Below are 13,133 nucleotides of genomic sequence, written 5' to 3' on the forward strand. Positions count from 1 at the left end.
TTAGGAGTAGCTAAAAATGTATAAGGAGTAAGCTGAGGGTGTCATGTGTTAACAACAGTGTACTGAGAAACAAACAACAGAGATTGAGGACTATCAAGAGCAAGTCTGTTGAAAGAATTCATGACAAAGCAGCAGGGGCAGTAGATGGGGAAAGAAGTTGAGCGGTAGAAGCAATGATGACAAATAACTTGAAGGAACACTTATAACATGAGGAGAGTTGTAAACCAGAGTTGTAGTAGGAACATGCACATGACCAACATTTGAATGAGTATTAAAAGAACACACATTAGCTTGGATTGAGTCATTATTTCTGCTTTTGTTACCCTGAGAATTTCTAGATGATTCATTCTTGAAGCTCGTGTCAAACCTATAATATTATCTCTTAACAAGATGACACATTCTCCCACATAATTGACACTAGGTTTTAGAGGTACCAAACCTACCTCTGCCCTACCCTTGTTACCATTAGAACTGTCTAGATTATTATTATGAGTATTAACAGAGGTATTCAGATTAGAATGTTGTTGAGTAGAAAATTTAACAGAGGCATTGATGTGATTATTAAAGCCATTTATTTAGCATAAACATCAAGTAAAATAGCCTTAATATTTCTAAGATCATAACTGGGTTTTCAAATGGGCGTCCGAGGCATGCCTAGGCATGAGGCGCAACTAAGTGACGAGAGGACCACCCGCCTAGGTCAGGGCGAGGAGATATATGAAAGGCATTGGGAGGCGCGTGACTCAGAGGCGATAGGAGGCACCTGTCTAAACCGAACCTGTGTTATGTCAGAAATATGTACATTTCACTAGTATGTTGAAATTACTGATCTGATATAGTTTGATGATTTTATTTATGATGTTGCTTCTTAATAACGTTATGTTATGTATATGTAGCTCAATATCGAATTTGGAGGGCTCTAGAAGAGCTAAAAAATAGTAGGCTCCTAAGAGAATTGATAGTGGAAGCAGTAATGAGGTTGAGCATGAACCCCAATATCAGGGAGCACCGTCACATTAGGGAGTACCGACTCTAGACCAGGAGACTTTCTTTCAAGCTCTTGAGGTTATATTGGTGAGTTATCATCCAGCAGCAGCACCTCCCCCTATCCGCCTCCGTCTCCGGCTCCACCTCTACCTCCACCTCCTCCTCTATCTCCAAGAATAACAGTCCCAAAATAATTAAAAAGTTTGGGAGCTATAAAATTTAAAGGTAAAGCAAATGAATGCCCATCATTGGTAGATTTATGGTTGAATGACATGAAGATTATGTTGGATAGTCTTCGTTGTTCTAATGAGGAAATATTGGAAGGGGTAGTCTCATTTTTATGAGGTCAAGCTCGTATATGGTGGACTAATGTTACGACACGCGTCCCTTCAGATTAGATTACTTGGCAGTTTTTCCTAGAGCCTTTCTATAAGAAATATATCAGGGATCAATTTATTGTTAAGATGAAACAAGACTTTTTTAATCTAATCCATGGGAATAAACCTGCTTATGATTATGAGTGCGAGTTTAATAAGCTCGCTCGTTATGCTTCAGAGGTGGTTCCCACAGAGAGAGACGTGTGCCAAGAGTTTATTCGAGGTCTTCTCCCTCGATTGAGAGAACTTCTGCTCTGCGAATCTAAACAATTTTCAAGAAGTGGTAAATAAAACTACATATTTAGAAATGACTCAGGATGAAAGAATTATGTTTGATCAGAAGAGATAATCAAATAAATTAGGAACATCGTCCTCGTCCTAGTCTAAAAGAGGTCAAGGTTCAAGATATCAATACCATAATAAATTAGAGGGTGGTGCTTCTGGTCATAGTGGATTTGAGGCAAAGAAAAAAGGTTGTTAGTCACATACAGTAGCTACATGAGCTAGCATATCAGTTTAGTCTCAGGGATAGTACCCATTATGTCAGCGGTGTGGAAAGTATCATCCTGGTGAATGTAAAGTAGGATTAGGAGCTTGTTTTCATTGTGGAGACATTGGACATTATATGAGAGAATGTCCGATGGAAAGAGAGAGATTTGTTCAGATAGAGCAATTAGTGGCAGTGTCTCAGAGAGGTAATCTAGGTAGAGGCAGAGGAAGGGGATATTCAGATATGGCTTCTCATTCTGATGTACGTGCCTCAGCCAACATTTATAATATCAAGACTAGTGAAGATCGTGATGATCTATAGATCATAACAGTTACTCTGTATTTTTATGATGAGCCTATATTTGTTTTGGTTTATCCGAGTTCTACGCATTCCTATGTTAGTTCAGAATTAGTTAAAAACAAAAATATTCTATTAGAATCCATTGGCAGTGAGATGATAACTATCAATCTGTTGGGTCATAGTGCCAGAGTTACATGTGTTAGTAGAAATTGTTCAAAAAATATTCAAGGGGTTGTATTGACGATGAATCTTATGGAGTTACCGTTTGACGAGTTTGGGATTATATTGGGCATAGATTGGTTATCTCGGCATTATGGTTTGGTGGATTGTCATATGAAGCGATTATTTATAAAAGATACATAAGGTACCAAGATAATAGTTATCAAAGAAAAAGCGAAATCATTTCCCAATGTGATATCAGATGTGATGGAAACCAAGATGATGTCAAAAGGCTGCACAACTTTTCTAGCAAATGTGATTGATACCCAGACATCTGAAGGTCGACTGGAGGATATTTCGACAGTTCAGGAATTTCCATATGCATTTTCTGATGAGTTACCCATATTACCTCCTGATCGAGAAGTAGAGTTTAAGATTGATATATTTACGGGTACAACACCTATTTTGATGGCTCCAACTGAGCTTAGAGAGTTAAAAGTGCAACTATATGAGTTACTTGATCGAGGCTTTATTAGACTGAGTGTATCTCCAAGGATCGATGATCTGTTTGATCAGCTCAAGGGTGCTTCATTATTTTTGAAGATTGATCTTCGGTCTAGATATCATTAGTTAAAGAATAAAGAAAAAGATATTCCGAAGATGACTTTTAGAACCCGATATGGTCATTATGAGTTTAAGGTTATGCCGTTTGGATTGACAAATGCTCCAGCAACATTCATGGATTTAATGAATCGGGTGTTTCATCCGTATTTGGATTAGTTTATTGTTGCATTCATTGATTATATTTTGGTGTATTTTAAGGCTAAAGAGGATCACGACGTGCATCTTTGCTCTGTACTTCATACGCTGCGGGATAAAAAGTTATATGCTAAGTTAAAAGTGCAACTATAGGAGTTACTTGATCGAGGCTTTATTAGACTGAGTGTATCTCCAAGGATCGATGATCTGTTTGATCAGCTCAAGGGTGCTTTATTATTTTTGAAGATTGATCTTCGGTCTAGATATCATTAGTTAAAGAATAAAGAAAAAGATATTCCGAAGATGACTTTTAGAACCCGATATGGTCATTATGAGATTATAGTTATGTCGTTTGGATTGACAAATGCTCCAGCGGCATTCATGGATTTAATGAATCGGGTGTTTCATCCGTATTTGGATTAGTTTATTGTTGCATTCATTGATTATATTTTGGTGTATTTTAAGGCTAAAGAGGATCACGACGTGCATCTTTGCTCTGTACTTCATACGCTGCGGGATAAAAAGTTATATGCTAAGTTAAAAGTGCAACTATAGGAGTTACTTGATCGAGGCTTTATTAGACTGAGTGTATCTCCAAGGATCGATGATCTGTTTGATCAGCTCAAGGGTGCTTCATTATTTTTGAAGATTGATCTTCGGTCTAGATATCATTAGTTAAAGAATAAAGAAAAAGATATTCCGAAGATGACTTTTAGAACCCGATATGGTCATTATGAGTTTAAGGTTATGCCGTTTGGATTGACAAATGCTCCAGCAACATTCATGGATTTAATGAATCGGGTGTTTCATCCGTATTTGGATTAGTTTATTGTTGCATTCATTGATTATATTTTGGTGTATTTTAAGGCTAAAGAGGATCACGACGTGCATCTTTGCTCTGTACTTCATACGCTGCGGGATAAAAAGTTATATGCTAAGTTAAAAGTGCAACTATAGGAGTTACTTGATCGAGGCTTTATTAGACTGAGTGTATCTCCAAGGATCGATGATCTGTTTGATCAGCTCAAGGGTGCTTTATTATTTTTGAAGATTGATCTTCGGTCTAGATATCATTAGTTAAAGAATAAAGAAAAAGATATTCCGAAGATGACTTTTAGAACCCGATATGGTCATTATGAGATTATAGTTATGTCGTTTGGATTGACAAATGCTCCAGCGGCATTCATGGATTTAATGAATAGGGTGTTTTATCTGTATTTGGATTAGTTTGTGGTTGTATTCATTGATTATATTTTGGTGTATTTTAAGGCTAAAGAGGAGCACGACGTGCATCTTCGCACTGTACTTCAGACACTGCGGGATAAAAAAGTTATATGCTAAGTTATCAAAATGTGAATTCTGGTTATCAAAAGTTGCTTTTTTGGGCCACGTGATTTCAGCTGAGGGAATCAGAGTAGATCCCAAGAAGGTACAAGCAATAGTGGAGTGGAAAACTCTAAAGAATGTTTCTGATTTTCGAAGCTTCTTGGGATTAGCCGGTTATTATCGGAGATTCGTGAAGAATTTTTCCATGATCGCTTCTCCACTTTCTAAGCTACTCATGAAAGATGTGTCATTTGTGTGGAATAAAAAGTGCCAAGAAAACTTTGATATGATTAAATATAGACACCAATTTTAATGCAACCAGAATCGAGCAAATATTATGTAATCTATAATGATGCATCCAGTAATGGTTTGGGATGTATTTTAATGCAAGAAGGTAAAGTAGTAGCTTATGCTTCAAGGAAGCTAAAGACAAACGAACAGAATACCTGATACATGATTTGGAGCTAGCAGTTGTGGTATTCTCTTTGAAAATTTGACGTCACTACTTATATGGTGAGCGATGTTATATTTATACAGATCATAAGAGTTTGAAATATCAGCTTACTCAGAAGGAATTGAATCTAAGACAAAGGAGACCGGTCGAGCTTTTAAAAGATTATTATGTGATTATTGACTACCATCCTAGGAAGGCTAATGTGGTAGCTGACGCACTTAGCCGAAAGACATTTACTGTTTTGATATCATTGGATGTATGATTATCAGTGAAAAATAATGGTGCACTTATTACAGAATTGAGATTGAGACCTGCCCTACTAGATCAAATTAAAGATCTACAAAGCAAAGATAAAAAGTTTTTAGAAATGATTGGACAAATAAGGAAAAATGAAACGAAAGACTTTGAAATCAAGTATGATGGATGTTTATATTATCGGGGTTGAGTGTGTATACCTGATGATGAATAATTGAAGAAATATATTCTCTCTGAAGCTCATTATAGTCCTTTGACTATGCATCTAAGAGGAAATAAAATTTATTAAGATCTGAAAAGCTGATATTATTGGACAGGTGCGAAAAGAACTATAACTGAGTTTGTATCTAAATGCATAACCTATCAGCATGTAAAAGCAGAAATTAGGTGCCATCTGGTTTGTTGCAACTTATTTTCATTCCTCAGTGGAAATGAGAACCGTTTACTATAGGTTTTATAACAGGTTTGACCTTGACACCTAATAAGAAATACTTATTTGGGTGATTGTTGATAGATTAACTAAGACAACACACTTTACTCATGTTTGAGAGGATTACTCAATAAACAAATATGCTAATTTGTATATCAGAGAGATAGTACGACTTCATGGAGTACCTGTCTCGATAGTTTTTGACAGAGACCCGAAATTTACTTCAAAATTTTAGAAGTCTTTGAATGAAGCCTTGTGAACTTGACTAAATTTCAGCACATGTTATCATCCTCAAACAAATGGTCAATCGAAGCGAACCATTCATATACTTGAAGACATGCTAAGGGCATGTGTTATTGATTTCAAAGGATCATAGGAAAAGTATTTACCTTTGGCAGAGTTTGCTTATAATAACTGTTATTAGTCGAGTATCAAGATGGCTCCTTTCGAATCATTGCATGGAAGGAAATGTCGTACGCCATTGAATTGGTTTGAACTAAAGAATATATACATAATTAGTCCAAATCTTATCAAAAAAGTGGAAGAAAAAAGTCATGATTATCCAAGAAAATCTCAAGATAGCTATTGACAGACAGAAATCCTATGATGATATGAAAAGAAAGGAGATTGAATTTCAAGAAGGTGATAAAGTATTTCTTAAAGTTTCACCGTGGAGAAAGGTTTTGAGATTCAGCATAAAGGAAAGTTAAGTCCAAGATTCATTGGCCCGTATGAGATTATCAAGAGAGTTGGTCCGGTAGCTTATTAGTTAGCATTACCTCTGGAAATGGATAAGATCCATAATGTGTTTCATGTATCGATGCTTTGAAGATATCGATCAGATCCTTCTGACGTGATTACACCGGAGGAAATTAATATTCAAATGGATTTATCGTATGAATAATAACCATATACGATTTTATCTCATGGAGTCAAAGAACTAAGGAACAAGACGATTCCACTAGTGAAAGTTCTTTGGCGAAACCATAAAGTCAATGAAGCAACTTAAGAACGAGATGAAGACATGAAAAGAGAGTTTCCTCTTTTTTTTTGTTTCAGATACATAAATATGTATGAAAAATTTGAGGACGAATTTTCCTTAAGGGGAAGACTTGTAATACCCCAAAATTTTACTAGTGACTAAAATGTAAATTTTAAAAGTTTATGGCTAAAGTATAAACTTGTGAAAGTTTAGGGGCTAAAAATGTAATTTTGAAAAGTTATATAGTTTAGCCCATAAATGAATATTTTGGCCTAAAACAAGGATTTATATGGGAATCAGATTCACGATGCGAGATTTTTGTTAAAAGTTATAAAGCGATAAAGTTTGGTATTGAAATTGGATAATCGAATCGAACTAGAATTTTACGAAAATTTGAAGGATGTTAGAATATGGTTGGAAATATTATTCCCATATTTTAGATGAAAGAATTTTGGCTCAGAACAATGTAATTTTCAGAATTGGTTTATCAGTGGAAAATTAATGACTAAAATGTAATTTTTGAAAATTGCATGGCAAAAGTGAAAAATCAAAGCCAAGTTGAATCATCTTTGATCAAGGAATATTTTAATAGAGAATATGGAAATGGCATTTGGTAATTATTAAGGTTCATAAATGGTAAAAAAAGGAATTTTTTAAGAATTGAATTTTAAATTCAATTATATTAGTTAAATGCCAAGTGTAATAGCTATTAAATACTAGAATAATCATGATAAGCAACATGTTTTCATCCATTTCTCTTCCTTTGGCCGAAACATATATAGCTACCAAGGTAAGAATTTATTTTTGATTTTTGAAGTCATACACTTAATTTTTAGATTAAGCTATAAGATAAAGAATTAATCTACACGAAATTCTCTATCATTTGGTATAAATATTGCATGGCGAAGATGCTTGTGTGTTGATATTAGAAGTTAGGGTTAATGTAGGGTTCTGTGATTTTGAAGAATTGATTAAGGATTTTTATGTTTTCGATGTTGGAGATTAATTTTCAAGCTTGTGTGATGTTTAAAATCAATTAGTGATCTAAAGTATTTGACCATACCTAGGGTTTTGAGAGATTGGTTGATTTTGGTTCAATTTGATGTTGTGATGTTTAGTATAGCATGTATTTGAAGTAAGGAAGTTAAATTCATGCTTTGAATTGAACGAAAAGTTTGCCCTAAAGTATTGCATAGATTCGGCCACTAGGGAAAATTAGGGGAAAATATTGAAAATTTTCCTATTGTCTATAATGGATATTAGAAGTGTTCTATGTTATTTGGAGATCAATTTGGAAGCTTGAATAAGAAAAAGGGCTAATATAAAAGTTTTGAGAATTATGGGATATTATTGCAAGAATATGATATTTTGAAGGTTTAATGCTTATTTTTAATAATTTAAATGTTGGAAATTTAAGTTTCAAAGTTGATTGGAACCAAATTGTAAGTTTGATAAAGTTGAAGGTGGAATTTGAAAGGTCTCACTAATATAGGGACTTGATTATAAATTTTTAAAAGTTGGAGTATTGATTTGAGTATTTATTAAGGTGCTGAAAATTTTATGCAATAAATGGGAAATGATCATAATGGTGAAGGGTTATTATGAATTTAATGAAAAAATTGAGGTGAATTTTAAAAAGAATTCAAAATTAGCGGTTTAATTATGTATTTACCAAAAGTTGAAAAGTTGATGGTGAAATAAATATTTATGAAATTTAGTAAGTATTTGTGAGAGGTTTGAATTTATGATAGGAGTATAATTTAATTATATCGATTAAGTATTGATTTTCAATTTTATAGACTTTTATATTTTTAAGTTTAGATTATGTTAGTTCTATATTAACATATAGTTTGAATATGTTATGTTATTATATAACGTTTTCAGATCACAATAAATCTAGCAATCCGAGCAATCCGAAAGAGAAAGGAAAAGCTGTGATTAGATATGTCTCGTAAAAGGTTTTGTAGTGAGGCAAAGTTGAGTGCAGTTTATTTATTTAATTATTATGATCGATGACGACTTGCGATAAGTCAACCTCATTTTATTTTCCAATATGATTTATAAAGTTTAATTATGGAATATTTCTATAATATTTTATGTCAACTTTATGGAAGATTTAGGGTATGAACTGCCCAAGTATGATATTCATTATAGTGAATTTAAAACTTTTACAGTTATCAGACGTTGATTTATAAATGATTTTATTGTGGTATATAAGCCCATTGTATACAACATTGAGAGTCGTAGGTACATTTGGCATGCCATTAATTGATTACTTTTCAATTACTAGAGATATCAGTTCAACTATGGTACATTCGTGTAACATATGATCAGTACTGTTGGTGCACATGTTATGATTGCACTGAAATACATCATATCTCAATTTCAGTTATGAGTGGCATCGTGATGTGCCTAGTGCACACCTTACTCACATACATTGTGTTCACATAAATATACATTCGGTTATGAAAATGAATATGAAAGTTTTACGTGCTTTCAGTTGACAGAAAGCATGTTATGATTAACTTATCAGATATTATTTATCATGATTTCATAAGTTCATGAAATAAAATGAATTTCAGGTTACAATGAGGAAATTGACTTGGATAAGTTGATTTGTCAGTTTAATATTTTATTTAAATTATTTTATTTATATTTTTGATATTTTCATGTTTTATCTCACCTTAGCTTATTACCGCCTCACTTAGATATACTTAACGCGTGATGATTTTCATGCATAGGTTCTGATAGACATAAGAACGAGCAATGAGGAGCCTCCCGAGCATCTTTTTGGAAATCATACTTATCATCATTATCAGTAAGACATTTACGATGTTACTTTTGACTTTTAGTGGCATATATAATTATGTCAGTAGTTTATTTATCGGATTTACTTTTAAATGGTATTTAATAGTAAACTAGGACCATTTATTTTGCTTAGTTTAGTTTTATCATTATTTATGCATGAGTAGAATATATGTGTGTGTGTGTTTTAAATGACTTATGAAAATACACTAAACGGTTTAATAACTATTTGAAAAATAGATTTATTTTTTACAACAAAGTATTAATTTATAAATTAGGATATTCGGAAAATAGTTTTAAAGTATAATAAGAGTGTTTTAATAATGGAACAAAATTTTAAGCGTTTCAGTTCAGTGAATGTTTGTTAAGTTGATGTGATATCTATGACTCGTATTTTGAGACATATACATGTAATGTATATTATAATTTTATATTTCCTACCACTATGGGTGGTAGTCGGCACGACGGTTAGAGTTAGATTAGTGGCGGAGTGTCGTTAATTTTTGGGTTTAGGGTTCACAACGAAAGTTGGCTTTGAGAGGGTTGAAAGCATTTTGTTTTTGGTTTTTTATAAAGGTATAAAATGAAGTAAAATAAGATGTTTGCGGATTATATATATGGAGGACCTCTTGCAAATAGCACTTTTTAAAATTATTCCCGGCATCCCTCATAGTTTGAAGTGTAATTCATTTTAGTCACCAGATTTATATTTTGGTCCCAGGAATTTTATTTTTAATTCAATTTGACCACGTTTCTTTGTTAATTGGTTTTATTTCTTATAAATTATCACTTATGTCGTGTTTATTTTATTTATTTACTAAGCGTGTTCAATAATTAATTAATTTGATTGCTTATTTTAGGGTGTATTTGTTTAAGTGAGTGATTTTTTATAAGCATTATTAATTGATTTTCCTAATTAATTCATTAGTTTTTTTGGTGACATTGATTAACTAGCATGCTTAATTTGGTCCTAACCATAATGTGATTGATTGATTTAATTTACAGTTAACTAATTTTGTTTATTACATGACATTTTTATTTATTGAGCATGATAGCCTCATCCACATCACTTCACTGATTACATAATAAATTAAAAGGTAATACATGTTTAATTTGAATGATCAAAGTAGGTTATCCTAATCCACCTGGTTAGTTCGATTTGATAATCTAAAGTGAACGTGTACCCTCCAGTTGAACAAATAAAAATGATAACCTTTAAAATTAATCAAGAGGGTAGAAAAGGAAATGCTCTAATATTTAAACTTATCTAAAATAGGCCTCTTGACCTTTTTCAGATGTTTAGTTTCGATATTTATAAATATCTGAATATTCCTCATCTATCTTAAAGGTATGGTAATCTTCACTAATAAAACTTTGTTTTTTGCACAACTCTAGTTAAATAAATATGATGACCACGATATTTCTAGTTTCTTTCTGAGTATAAGAGGTTGTCATTCTACCTTATATTAGGTGGTAATTTCTCCTTGGTTCGAAACAACAAAGTGTTAACGATTTAATTTTAAGATTTTTTAGGGAATATGATAATTCATAGTTTTTGGCCGGAAAAGAAGGGGGTGTCACTCTACCCTATATTAGGTGGTTAACGTTCTTCGGCTAAAGACGCGAATCGTTAACGTTTCCTTTCGATCCTAATAGATTAAATGTCATTACATTTATTTAAATAAAATGGATCAATAATTAAATTAAAATTTGAATTCGTAAATACCGTTGCAAAGATAATAATTAATAGACTAAGTACCAATTTTCGAACATTGTGGGGATTCTAATTCTTCCCCATACGTAATCAACTCCCGAACTTATTTCTATGAAAAGAATACCTAAAAGTCATTCAAATAATTTTTAAAATTAAATTTTATTAAAATGACAACATTTTTTATGATCCAATCACACCCTAAACAAAAATTGGTGGAGACTCCCTCAAATCACATTTTTGTTTTAAATCCCATTTTAATCGAGACGAACCCCCTAAAATTAATCTCTTGATTTTTTGGGGACTTTACTACAATTGTCTGGCTCTTGAGACACTCTCAATATCTGATGAAGTTGGAGGGCTTTGTGTTTGAACCAACTGAAATAGGTGGCGCAACAGCTGCAGCAGTGGCAATAGTGACTCGATCCTGGTGCAGAGATCTTCCTTAACCGATTGATTGCTATCTCTAGAGGCAATGGACATAATCTAGGGTTTGAATGCAAGTGAGAATAACTGTACCATTATGGTTCCCACGTCTTCTTCTCTTAACTTTAGGCGAGTGATGGTAGAAGGTAGAAGACCCTAACTCATGTTCTTGGCCTCTTACCTCCATATTTTAAGAAGAAATTGTTGAAAAAAGAAAAACAAATAAGTAATTATTTTTATGATAATTTATTCAAGCTCACTACAGTTCAACTAATAATGGATCTTTCCGCCCATACTTTTGTGTGCAACTTGAAACGTTTCGAAAGAGTAGATGTAAGTACATAGCCAAACTAGATATCTTATTGGTTTTCCTTATCTTCCTCCAGATATTAACTTATTCAACATCATGCTACCAAAGTAACCATACTGTAAATTTCAACGAGCTGAGAGAAAAGAGAACAAAGAGATTTATTACGGAAATAAAAGGATATGAATGAGAAATTAACCCTCTAAAACAACAAACTAAGACATTAAAGTGAAATGGAACTAAACTCACAGACTTGTAAGAAAAATATGAGCAAACTCTGCAGAGTTGGTCCTTTACCACACCATGTAAGTTGTGTCTAAACATCGCCAAATATCAAGGAAGAACCAAAAAATTGGGAAGGGGAACGAGGTAGATTTGGGGTTTGGGATTAAGCATGATTTTAGGGTTAAAGATTATTTGTGTGTTGCTTTTATGCTCTCAATAAGTCGAACTACATCTATATATATACATCCCAAGTTCCAACAAGAGACAGCTTGGTTGCTTCGTTTGAGGAAAGGGAAAGATCAGGGTCATTCCCTAAAAGAGAGATTTATGATGAGATTAAGGATTTTATTTTGTGCACAAAAAGAAAGAAAGAAAAAAATTCGACAACGTCATGTTCATCCCTCTCTATCGCCCTGCCACATTTGGGTCCCACTCTCACCGTCCATTATTTCCTTCTTTCCCACTAACCACTTTCTTAGTTCTTATCTTTAATCTACTTGATATCCCCTGCCCTAAATGACCAAGCAGATAGTTTATAGTCCTTATAGACTCGCCTCCTGAAGCAATGTTGCTTTACTTCTTCGACCACCTAGTATAAACCTCAGTTTTTCTTCATAAAAACTGGTTTCCAAAAACTAATAAGCACTCCATCACAGACTAAAATATAGATTATATTAACTATAGCTACGGATTCAAAGTGAGAAGAGAAAGGGAAAAGTAAAAAATCTTTAGGGATGATCCAAAGTAGAGTTGTGGTCCTGTTGCTGAGTGAATGGATACTCCAATTTGCTCGTTTTTTGCAACTCTCTGGCTATGAAAAATAACTACGCTTATCCCCAAGCAATGTCATTACCTTTCCGAGTTGCAATCGATGGCTTGATTTGTCTCGGTGCACTTTTCCATGTTGTATTCATTTCATATTTTTTGTATGCAATACAGTTTCCCCCAATGGCATTACATCCTTCGTCACCAAGGACATCAACTCGTGGATGAGCCAATGAATAGAAATAGTTGGATATTATTGGATTGATTTTAGTGTATTCATATATGGAGTTTTTTTTTAATATTATTTGAACCTTCGAATCTAAAATGTATGCAATTAATAGTTAGTTTCAAATGGTTGGATTGGATCTTGCGCAG

This window comes from Hibiscus syriacus, unplaced genomic scaffold (genome assembly GCF_006381635.1).
Source record: "Hibiscus syriacus cultivar Baekdansim isolate YM2019G1 unplaced genomic scaffold, ASM638163v2 tig00111715_pilon, whole genome shotgun sequence".
Classification (NCBI taxonomy): Eukaryota; Viridiplantae; Streptophyta; class Magnoliopsida; order Malvales; family Malvaceae; genus Hibiscus; species Hibiscus syriacus.